Source organism: Platichthys flesus, chromosome 23, assembly GCF_949316205.1.
Source record: "Platichthys flesus chromosome 23, fPlaFle2.1, whole genome shotgun sequence".
Taxonomy (NCBI): domain Eukaryota; kingdom Metazoa; phylum Chordata; class Actinopteri; order Pleuronectiformes; family Pleuronectidae; genus Platichthys; species Platichthys flesus.
In genome coordinates this window covers 5852049-5864067 of record NC_084967.1, presented here as the reverse complement: position 1 = coordinate 5864067, position 12019 = coordinate 5852049, and the positions used below count along the sequence as shown (strand labels likewise).

Genomic DNA, 12019 nt, shown 5'->3' with positions numbered 1-12019 from the left:
TGTCTCCGGACTTTGCGTTGCGTAGCAGCGAACCAAAACTTAGAGGACAGACTGAGTAAGTTTTCATTGCTCTCTATCTGCCTCTCAAACGAAGACAGATTAAACACAAATCCATGTCCTTGTCAGTGACAGCCGTCCGGGCCGCGCGCTCTCGCACCGCAACAAATCTATTTTTGCATTCCCCGAGCTGTGGATAAAGTCCGAGGCCTGAGGTCGTGTTGACTGAGATGGAAATGTGTTTACGACAAGCGTAACTGTTTCCCGCTGAGCTCGCCGAAAATGTGTTATTAAGACAATATTCACACGTCTGGGATGGAGAGAAAAAGCCCCCTCCCCTCCAGCAGTTATTCAGATTTAAGCCTCCCTTGTGCTCTCTCTCCACCTCGCATGGCTAACCCAGGCATCAGCACGAAAAAAAAAGAAAGCATTTCATCAGTAGCGAGGCTTTGCCAGGAAATCATTCATCTATATAATTACCAATCGACAAAAGGCAATTTGTACAGTATCTGATTGCAGGGGAAAGACACCCAGAATCAATGTCCCATATCCATCTTTTCTTGCAGAATTAAGGTATTGGAGTTGTTCTCTGTCCCGGCTTTGACTCCCATATGCTCCTGTCCTCACACTCACCAGCACCCCGCATCCACCAGTTTATATCTGCTTATATTTTGTCCTGTTTTCAATTTATTCTGCCTGTTCATCTGATTCTAACTCTGCCTCCACCGAATCTTTCATTCCCTCAAACCAACCAATCCCATTTCTCAGACGGAGATTTAAAAACTTGCAATTTCGCCAGCTAGTGAAGGAGCACTAGTCAGTTGTTAGCATGCACAATGTTGGAAGTGTCAATCAATCACCAGGGTCGCTCCCTCCCTCTCACTTCACGTGAAAGGTGTGGAGCGTTGAGGATTTAATTACACACATCTACGCTTCAGTTATTGTGATCATCTGCAGGTCTTCAGGGCTTCTGAAAGGGTGGTGGTGCGTGCACACCGAACACAAAGGGAAAGTGTTTGTTCAGACTGACATAACAGACAAATGATGCATTGTCACGAAAAGTTCGCCTCAAAACTGAGCAATTTTAGCCTTTTCAGCCGGTAGTTCTCCTCTCATCTGTTCTAGAGGAGAACAGGGGAATTCTTGTGTTAACTTGTGATGCTTGTGTGAGTGCGGCGAGTAAAGACAAATGATCCCGCAGCACAAACATTCATTTTGCCTTTGGTGGGAGCAGAGCACTTCACTGGACTGCGCTGCTGTCCCTGCCTGTGACTGGGAGACTTTGACACTTTAACTTCCCCTGGCAAATAACAGACTGACTGTACATATTGCACAATCCCTCCCCTGGACCTTATAGTACTTTAAATTGTTCCTATATATATACATTTTGTTTCCTGTTTTAATTTTTCTTTCATATTCATACAAATACACCACATCGAATTCGGAGCTCAAGAGAAAACGAACTGAGCCTGACCGGAACCCGAAAGGCATTTGGTTTTCTGTGTCTGAACTCGACCTGTTCCTGATTCAGTTTATACAACCTGCACTGAGTTTGTTACCCCCCCCGTCACCCGCATGGATATTGCTTGTTTACTCTGATTACAGACATGTGAATTGAATTAAAACATCAGCCCAGCCAACGTGACCGATGACGTGCAGGTTGCTGTCTGGTTCCATTAGGAACAGTTACTCTGCTCAAGTGCACGGCCACAGATGACTGCTCCTTGGACTGTGTTGCATGATGGGAATGGTAAAAGTAACACAAAAGTATCAAACACAAGAATAATAAGAATTGCTCTAAGCCTTTGGGGGTCTCGATGAAAACAAAACACAGCTGGTAAAAGGTTCCATTTCTGTCTCTGGCGGATGAAGTATCTCCCAGTAACTTCCACGCTGCAGATCAGTACGTCACTGCTATAGTGTGTGTGGGATTGTGTGTTTTGTACTGGGTTCTGCGCAGGGACATTTTGTATCATTTGTCAGATGACAGTAGCTCTTTGAGACAATCACACGGGACAAATTTCTCAGGGAAGGGGCAAATATTGCAGCTTGATCTTTTTGAGAGGAGAAAACAGCCTCCTGTGGGCCGGGAGTTACATCCCATTTATTATCATAACAATAGTAATAACTTCTCATTTATTGTGAGACTTCTCAAAACACAAGCACTTCAGAGGAGGAGAAGCAATTTTAAATAAATAGATTCTAAGAAATAGACTTCTGTCTATGCAGAGTTTACAGTCCCCCGAGCAGTTTTCACTATAAACAATTAGATTTCAAACCTTGCCTAAAATGACTTGCTTTTTCCGTGGGTTCCAGGTGATTGATACCAAGCAGAGAGCAACATTATGCAGCACTGATATGAAAGCAGCCAACGTGGCTCAGAGAAATCAGGATAACACATTGTTGTTTGCCGTGATGGATTATCTCAGTCTGTAGATGTTGTTTTTCATCCCAAACAAGAATGTGGACAGAAGCAAATGGCTTCTTCTGGAGGGGGAAAACCGGCGCTCAGAGAGAGGTGTTGAAGAATGCAGGGACGTTGAACACTGGCACCAACTATTCCGGCTTCAAGTCTCCTCTTTTGGCTGGTTTGTTTCCCCCGAATTCATCTGATCTGATCCCATAATCCAGGGATTGTAGTCAAGTGTTGCAGCAGGGTTATTGTCCTCAGCACAAAAAGCACGGAGGCACTTTGGATATTCTGCTTGTTTGCGTTCCCACTCTTACCAGTTCAATGTTGCTACGCTGGATTTCTGAGAGAAATCTGCGGCTGCTGATAATCACTCCCTCACTCATTTATCATGGTGAAACACAAGAGCAGCATTTTGCTGGTTTGGAAAAAGCTCTTCAAAGATTAAAGATGCTGCCGGAGGAACATACAAGCAATTACACGGCTACTCGACACCATAACAAACTGAACATATAAATTGGATATAAAGTTCAGCTGCACACACACTCACCATGCACGTACACACACTTTGGGAAGACTTGCATCTCCTCTTGTGTAATTCCCTTTCCTCATCTGAGTCCATAATTAAATGTGTCTAAATCAGGGAAATCAAGTAGCCATGACAACAAACATATTCAAATCATCATTCATCCAGCTGTGTGCGCGCACGTGTGCATGTGTGTGTTTGTGTGTGCGTGCGTGCACATGATATAGGTGCAGGTAAAATGATTTGAAAAGATTTTGTGGTTCGTAACATTGAAAACTTTAAAAGCGGAGCAGTGTCCTTGTTACTCTGGTCTATTAATCAACCTCACTGTGGATATTTCTCCTCCTAGAACATACAGTACTGTCATTTCAATGACCTGCTACTAATGTCGGTGGATAAAAGTCCAGGTTGGACACGGAAATCTGAAAACCAGGACATTTATACCAAGGATCTACATGGAAACCACAGATGCTGAGAGCAGACATATTACCGATAGTTTTGTCAACTGGGAAGAATCGTTACATATTCTATCATTAAGTGTGAAAAGTGTGTAATTTCTAAACTGGAAAATGAAATAAAACGCATCATACGTTCACATTATTTGTTTTTAATACTGTTATTCCAGCCCAATGCACAGCCAGAGAGAATGACAGCCACAGCTTCACAGTCCCTATGACTTATTTGTGTGTGTGTGTGTGTGTGTGTGTGTGTGTCTTTGTGTATGTTGGTGCAATTTCACTCAGTACGAATCCATGATATATATATAGAATGAATCTTTTTATCCGAGGTGGGATGTGTCTCCGGCTGATGATAAGAGCGCCGGCTCAACCTGTGGCCTCCTGTCACGGCCCCGCGCCGATATCTGCCGGGGATGAAGGTGACTGAGGATGACAGTCGACCAAATGCCTTTTCACCTGCAGCTGATTTCTGAAACACAAACTGCCGGCTGTGGACAAATGGGAGCGGGGACGTGGCAATTACGCCGCGAGTGACCTTCAGCTCGGGCTCTGCGGTGGAGCCGACGCGCGCTCCCATGTTTTGGCACCTCGTACCTTATCACAGTCTCCTCCTGTGGCAACATGTTTGGTTTGAGTTAAATGATCTGATTCAAATTCTCTCTCGCTCTGTGGATGTGTTTTCTTTTTCCTGAATGGCTACTACACGACCATCCTTGCATAATGATCTTTCAATGGTGTTCGTCTTTCCTGAAGAGAGAGAGATTCCAAATCACTCTGCACACACCCCGGTAAAAGTTACTGGCACATAATTTTTCCTCGACAGACGAGGGAGAATGCAGCTAATAAATTCTGCATGTCGTGATTCAATTTAAATACAGGGGTCAAGAGCCCTCATTATTTGCACTAAAATATTGAAATACTGTTAATATTTTATGCAGCCGAACGTGTGGCACGGAATTAATTTCAAAAGGGAAATGTTTGCGCAGATAGTAGTGCTTTCGGGGGCCAAGCATGTAAGTGAGAAACTTTGTATCCCCGAGCTGAATTTAGAATTTGTCTGTGCGGCGCCGTGTTGCTTTCTGGGCTGCTCCCACATGCCTCACTGTCGTCGTGACTCACTGTGCCACGACAAATAAATTAAAAACCCTCACCTGAAATCCCAGACACAGACCAATTATCACGCAATACGTCAAGTTCACATCAGGCCCAGTGGTTTTTATGTGTATTTAAAGCCGTTGAAAGCCAATCGCTCCGAGTAGAAATCAATTTTTTCCAATGTTATTTGTGCTTGGGTGCATTTAGCACAGCTCAGGAAATTACACCTTTTGTGTTGATGTGAAGCTGAAAATTACAGGGTGTTGATGCATTTCACCAAACATATTCAGCCAATTAACCAAAGTCACTTCCACCAGCTCATACAGGTAAAGTAAAACAACTATAATGGTTCATTTTGAAAATTATACAAAGAAAAAACATCTCTGACAAAGAATTGCAGAAAACAAAAGTAAAATGTTATTTCCTTAATACTTGCATTTTACCCTTCTTATTTGAAATCCCTAGCAAAATCATGTATTAATTGCGCTTTATTATGTTCGCCATTGACCTCATTAAAACACGGTAAATATTTGATATCATGTTATGACTTTCTCTCTGGGACTCCAGACAGAAGCTGTGCCACCTACCACATTTTTAACATACCTTCCTCTAGTTGAACGTTTAGCTCAGAGTTTGAAAAATTATATTTTCATTCACAAATTCAGCTTTTACTAAATCCAGTTTGATGTGCTTTTATTTTGATGGACCTGATATCCAGTGTTTCACTGTGCCTGCTCACTCTGGCTCACATCAGGTAACATGACTGTCAGACAGTCCCCCTCTTATACTGGACTAATATGTCTAAACCTGTTAATTACAATATACTTACCTCTTGATGCGCTCAAACACTCTGGCTGATCAATTACCAAGAAGACAGATGAACTCCACGTGTCTCTAATGGTTTCCCATCAGCTCACCGGAGAGATTCTGAAGATAAAAATCCATTCTGCTGTGCCTCTGTTTGCCTTTGCCGTACATCGGTAAGACAAGTCACGCTTGGATGGCAGTGGGACGAGTGTCTTCTCCGGCCTGATTAGTTCTGCTCCAGAAATGTGCAGAGTGACGAGCTAATCGCAGGACGTGGCAGGCGGTGAGCGAAGGCCTCTGAGGGACCGGGGTGGGGGGGACAGATCGATGATCCATGGGCCCCGGCAACAGGAGGAGATGTACGGCTTCATCCAGTAGAACGTCAACATGAGGCATGTGAGGCACGCTGAGCAGGGGACACGCTGTCAAGTTTGGACGTCTCGGCCTCCTTCATCACTAAATGTCTGGATCCAGATTTAGCTGTTTTATTACTTTTACAAGCACAACCGTCCACTTTGTGGTTTCATTATTTTTACCTGCCGTGCTCGATTAAAAATGGACAAAGCTGCACCTGGACCTGCCACCATGTTGTGAACATGAGAAATATTTGTTTATAAGGGCAATAAGAGGCAATTCTACTTATTTGATGTAAAGTTGAGAGGTTTCATTTACTGTAGATCAACATATTGTATTTCATATGCTCATTGGACGATATGTCTCTACTTCCTCCAACTATATGAAACCAAAATATCCTGGAGACAAACACATTTGTAGTTTGCAAAGTGGCGATCAGGGAATGGTCCTGCCAATACATGTGTTTGACCAATCATGAGGCTCAAACAACAAATTAACCAACCTTGCTTGAACAAACATCAGTGTTGTGACAAGTAACTAAAATGACAGGAACGTTTACTTGTTTGCCTTTTTAATTTGGCCCATGTCACGTTCCTTAACGCAAAGTAGTCAGGGTGTGGATTCAATCAAATCCAGTTTTATCTGTATAATGCCATATGATACAACATAATGTACATTATTTTAAAGTACTTCCACATAGTGAGAGAGCTTAGAATAATATAGAGAAACCATAGACTGTATAAACCCAGCAGCATAAATATTCCCTTGCTAATGTATTTTCCAATTTTTTCCCAGACCTTCGAATTCAAATTCTCAAATAAAGTGCAATTTAATGTAAAATCATCATGCCCATTTTGCTTTGCTTTTTTATAAACAGCGCCCCTTAGCTCGCGGTGGTCGGTACGGGTTACTGCACCCCACCTGTCAACCAGGTGATTAAACAGCTGAAGCTGATGAACACGTGGTCAGTGTCATGTCTGTGAGCGGAAGTTATGTGGAAAACACGTCAGTAATAATCCAAACAACTCGAAGAGAACAACAATATTGTTATGAAAACAACTGGGAGCTTGTGGGTACCTTCAGCTGGTTGTTTGTGCTGGTGTCAGTGGGAAGCTGCAGTGAATGGCTGTGCACCAGTGACTGGATATAAGAGGTGGACCGTGGAGCAGCAGCAGCAGCTCTGGACCTGAGCCTGAAACGAGGTGAGTCTGTTTCTGTGGCCTTGTGAATATTTAATACTGTTCACATGGTTTATATTGTGACTGTGGCTCAGCAGAGTGGGGCCTTGAGTTGTTTGGAGCTTGTGTTGTGTAATGGCTGTTTTTGTGTTATAAAACAGTGCAAGTCGTCCACTTATAGCTAACAACGTGTAGAAGGACATGGCAACTTTGGTCTTTTCAGTCAGAACTGTTTATCTGTTGATTTAAGAAATAATAATAACTATAAAACCTTTAAATACAAAACTTAAGACAAGGTTGAAAACAAACCCTTGTCAAGTGTAATTGTTCCACTTTTCTTACGTGATTTAATTTAAATGCATATCTGCAGTTTTGTATAGAATCTGAGTGTTGCATTGTATTGTTTTATTTTTAGAATGTCTTTTAATCACGGGCTTATTTGCTTGTATCACGTGTTTTGATTGTATCAGAGAGAGGTCAATTTACTTTTCTTCTCGTTGCCAATGACAACAGATGTAAATGATCTCATACTATAGCACCCTCCCTAACACATCAATATTATACAATGACACAAGCACATGTGTGAGTCATGTATCTTTGGTATGTGCGTCTCAAAGTTTGATGCCTTCCATCGAAATAGAACACAAATTGTTAACGTATGACCACGATCTGTTTGTTTATACGTTAACTCTGTCTGACTTGTGTTCTGAACCACTGCGATGACGGTAGCACTTCCTGTTGGAGCTTCAGTAACTCGGCAGCTGTTTGTGCTTTGTTTCTACGCGACAGTTTTTTTCTTTACGACTACAAACAAAAAGCCCACTCTGACGTCTACCAGGCAGCTACAGATTATACGAGTTCCTCATGTTGTTGGGACCTGGATCTGTTTGTAAAAGTTCCCTCACTTAAAGTTACACTGTGCTTTCAAATCTCTTAGCTGTAAATTCTCTGATCCCTGGTTATTGTGTCGACCTATTCCTCGGCTAGGACCCCGGGAAGTTGCTCTTCCTGGAGTCTCTGCTGGTTGCCTGGCAAAAAAAAAGTTAGTCTTGTAATACATAATAAATATGTAAAAAGCGATATCGGCAGGAGAAGGTGAGAGCCCTGATGGAAACGGACACTTTCCTTGACATGGCACAAACCAGACTGCAGAGAGCAACAATTGAAGAACACGATCATTTACCTGTGAGACGAACATAAGACACATTCGTTTTCTCTGCTTGTATCTGTGTGGGACAGTGAATGGGAGCTGAAACGCTGCAGGGCTCTGCCTGTGGACGTGTCACAACTGTTTACTCCTCTCGCAGACGTCCTTCCCGAGACACAACACAGCCTCGCTTTGTGTGAGCTGCGACTTTGTCCTTCGCCCGCCTGTCCTGCTTCACATGAATTTACACGCCCGCAATGATCTCCACGCCTAACAGTAAACACTTTCTACTCTCGTGTCAGGGCGGATTTAGACAACGTTCCGCCGCCGCATTCATTTCTCCCTAATCGCCTTTTCTCACCTGTCCTTGTATTACCTGTCCCCCCCCCCCCCGTCCCCCCCTCCCTCTCTCTCTCTCGGCTGAGTGACTCGTTGAGATGGACGTAATGAGACTGGTCCTTGCAGGGAGGGAGATGGAGGCGCTGCCACGAAGGAGCGCAGCCGTAAACAAGGTGAAAGACAATCAGGTGACGGTGGACTGCAGCTCTCGGGGGGGCCCGGTGCAGCCGGGGGAGCAGTCGCTGCAGCCACGCAGCAATACATCACCCCCACAGAAAGGACCTGTTTTACCTGCAGTCGCCTCTCATTAGCCGCCTCACAGTTCAGATTTGTTTATGTTTAATCGTTCTTAGGCCTGCCTCTTGATTTAGCCCTGACTTTCTTTATTACCCGTCTGCACGCAGCCTACTTGATTATTTCTTCAAGTCATTTCTCATGTCTGTGACCTTTAGTGAGTGTAAATATCAGACTCAATGTCTGGAGCTTTTTCAGGTTTGTCTTTTCAGAACTTCTTTATGATGCGTCATAAAATACCTGAACATTAACAATAGGAATGTCAGAGATAGCTGTTAAGATTTGAATGTGTTGAAAAAGTGGAAGAGGACGAGTAGTTTGCTGTAGAGAACAAATATTGATTTTTACCGGCTGGTGCCGACACCGATATTGGGGGGTAAAAAATTTGATTTTGCCGATATCAGGTTTCATGATCTAAAGCAGAGAAGAGAAGAGCTGAACAGACAATCCTGGATATTTGAACAGGAAACATTGTTGTGTTTCGATGATGTAACATCTTTTCTGCATTGTAGGGTTTTTTCGTATCTGCAGACATAAACTCAGATTCCAAAAATGTGTGTGTGAAAGGTTCATATCAGCTGACATGACATTTTAATCTCAAGTCCGTTGGTCAAACTAATATTTGAATGCACCGGTGGTCTGACCAGGCGGTGGTTCAGGCCAGACAGTTTGATCCCAGAGCAGGGCAAGCACAAACAAGCTGTGAACCCCAGTGACGGGCGACCTGCCCTAATGGTCCCCAAAGGCAATTAAAACTTGCGGGTGGGCAGCCTCTCAACTCATAAAGCCACGGAAACACTAGACTGGAGAATTGTCTCCGCACTGGGAAGGTGGGGAGCAGTGCACAGAAAGGCTGGTGGAGCCTCCAATGGGCTGTGAAGGCCTCACGTTTGAATTCAGAGTTTCTCTACTCGCAGGAATGATCTTAATTTTTATTCGAGAGATGGAAAAAGTTTCGGTGTATGCACAAAAAAAAGTGTTTTCACTCATCAATCGAACTGAACCTGGTTTAGTTTGATCCAGACTGAGAAAACCTCTTTTGATCAGACAACATTTGGATCCGTTGGTCCGGACCATGGCCTGAGGAGCCTTTCACACTATTTTGTTCGACGTTGCCATTAGATTGTGGGAAATGAAATGATTTCCAAAATTCCCCTGTAGTTGTTTAGACCAGCCACTGGTTTGGAAAACATTGTTTTAATCCAATTCAAAATGAATTGGATGAGAATCTGTTTGTTTAGATTTGATTTGCATGAATCAATATCTGCAGCGAATTTCACTTTTCAGAACTGTGGGAGCTTTAATAAGGAGAAACCTTTTTTTGTAATTTACTTTTCTTAAAACAAAAATCCGTTATCCTTTTCTGATTAGTTATTGCTGCATTTTTTTCTCATATATATCATAAATCATGAGCTGCAGTTTACCCTGGCACGTACCTGAGAATACTTTAGAAATATCTTTACTTTAAAATGCTTTATAGCTTTTATTCATCAATATTTATTTCCTTAATCAGCAGTCAATAACTTGAACTGTTGCATAAATCATAAAGACAAATGAAGGATGCACCTTTTGTCATCTTGTGTAAATCATCATCCACCGAAGTTCAGCATCTTCTTCTGAGGTCAGTTGAGACACTTGTCCTCTGAGATGTTCCCTGTGTCCTCGGGTCCCAAACTTTTGTCTTAACCCAGCGGAGAGACAGAATATATGTTGGTGTAAAAGTTCAAATGGAGCCATTCTGATTCTGTCATCGGTGAAAGCTGTGTCCCTCCCTGCTGCAGAGAGAGAGGGAGAGCAGTGTACATACTGTGTGTGTGCAGAGGGTGACAAAGCACCCACAGGTGTGATGTGTCTGTTACAGTTTAATGCTCCTGACCCGAGGGGGGGAGCCAAATGGTTACAGGCTCCGAAATGAAATACAGCATTGCAGTTGTGTTGCATGCTTCGCTGCGCTCAGGTCAGTGTTGCAAAACACATCACTGAAGTTGTCAAGCCAGGTGAGAAACAGCAGTGTGGACATACTGGTTCTTCTGTCTTAAGCCGTGATGTACCCACTACCACACATTACACATGGTTAAACCAGTTTGTCACAACTTCATCTCAGTTTAAATTCTACTGAGTCGTCTGTCAGTCTGAGTTTGGCTTCAAGGTGAGTGTAGTGAGGGCATTTGTCCATGTTTACTGTAACTGCAGTATTTTAAAGTGGAGCTGGAGCACCGGTTTAATAGATGCATCAAACAAGCAGCTTTCAGACGAGCACTGAACTTCACAGTTCCTCTGTCTTTTCTCTGGAGGAAGTGCACGTGTGAGAGCATATGTCAGAGTGAGGAGCTCCGCAGTTTCTGCTCCAGGAGAAGGCGATGTGTGAACACAGCAGGTGGTCCCCTGCAGGATTCACCACCAGCAAGTCGGGGGGGGGGGGGGGGGGGGGGGGGTTGATGACGCTTCCAACAAACGATGGACGCAAAATGAAAAACAAATATATCCCAGTGATTTGTTGCGGTCGTCTGTGCAGAAAACCCTCCTGCTTTGTTGTGCATGTGTAAAAGGCAAACTGAGGCTGATCTCCATATCCAATTCTCTGGAATTGACCCGCAGGTTATGTCTTAAAACGGCTAAACACTTTGTTAGGTGACTTTTCTCTCAATACCGAATTAAATCGTATCGGTATAATTAAAAACGTCTATATAAAATCGCCTGAGAAAGTGCAGTGCTGAGTTTGGTGCGATTTGGTTCAAAGTAAATAATATAAATACAATGAACTGGCAACCAGTGTTGCAGTCAGTGGGGGTGGTCTTTATTCTGTGCACTGAGTGGAACGTGTTTTCTACTTCATCCTCTGATAAACTGCAACAGCAGTCCACAACTAAAATAGATAATTTGGGCTCATTTTTTTTATGTCACCATATCAAACCAACATTCACAGATGTCGCAGTAGCTGATTGTCGTCAACATTCACAATCTCCTGCTGTTTGGCGATTTCTCTTCAAAGTAAAAACATCATGTTCATTTTGTTCCCAGGATGCTTTATATCGAGCTGAGTGAGTAACAGAGAACATGCAATGTTTGAAAAGATAACAGCAGATCAGTAAATCATATATTCAACTTGTATAAAAGCCACATATGTAAACAGCAATACAACTAATTCAGTTTCATCTTATGAAAAAAGTTTTCTAACTTCACTCTGCACTGGAGACTGTTTATTTAAAACTCGGCACATTACCACCAGCAGACAATTAATAAAGAGTTTAATGTAGAACTGTTTAAGGAGGAATCACTGGTGATGAGGAATAATTCTGAAGTAGCTTCAGAGCATCAACACAGGACAAGAAAACAGCCCATTCCAAACAGGCAGGTTTACACTAGTTAGTCTAAAGTTGACTTTAATACATGTATCAATAGGTTAGGGACTTT

General features: G+C 43.0%; 1 long non-coding RNA gene across 1 annotated transcript in view; it reads left to right on the top strand.

The window, feature by feature from the left end:
- Positions 1–6736: 6736 nt before the first annotated feature.
- Positions 6737–12019, top strand: part of LOC133948922 (uncharacterized) — a 48827-nt gene continuing 43544 nt past the window's right edge. The window contains exon 1 of the long non-coding RNA XR_009920103.1: positions 6737–6849. This is a non-coding gene — a long non-coding RNA (uncharacterized LOC133948922). The remainder of the gene's footprint in view (positions 6850–12019) is intronic.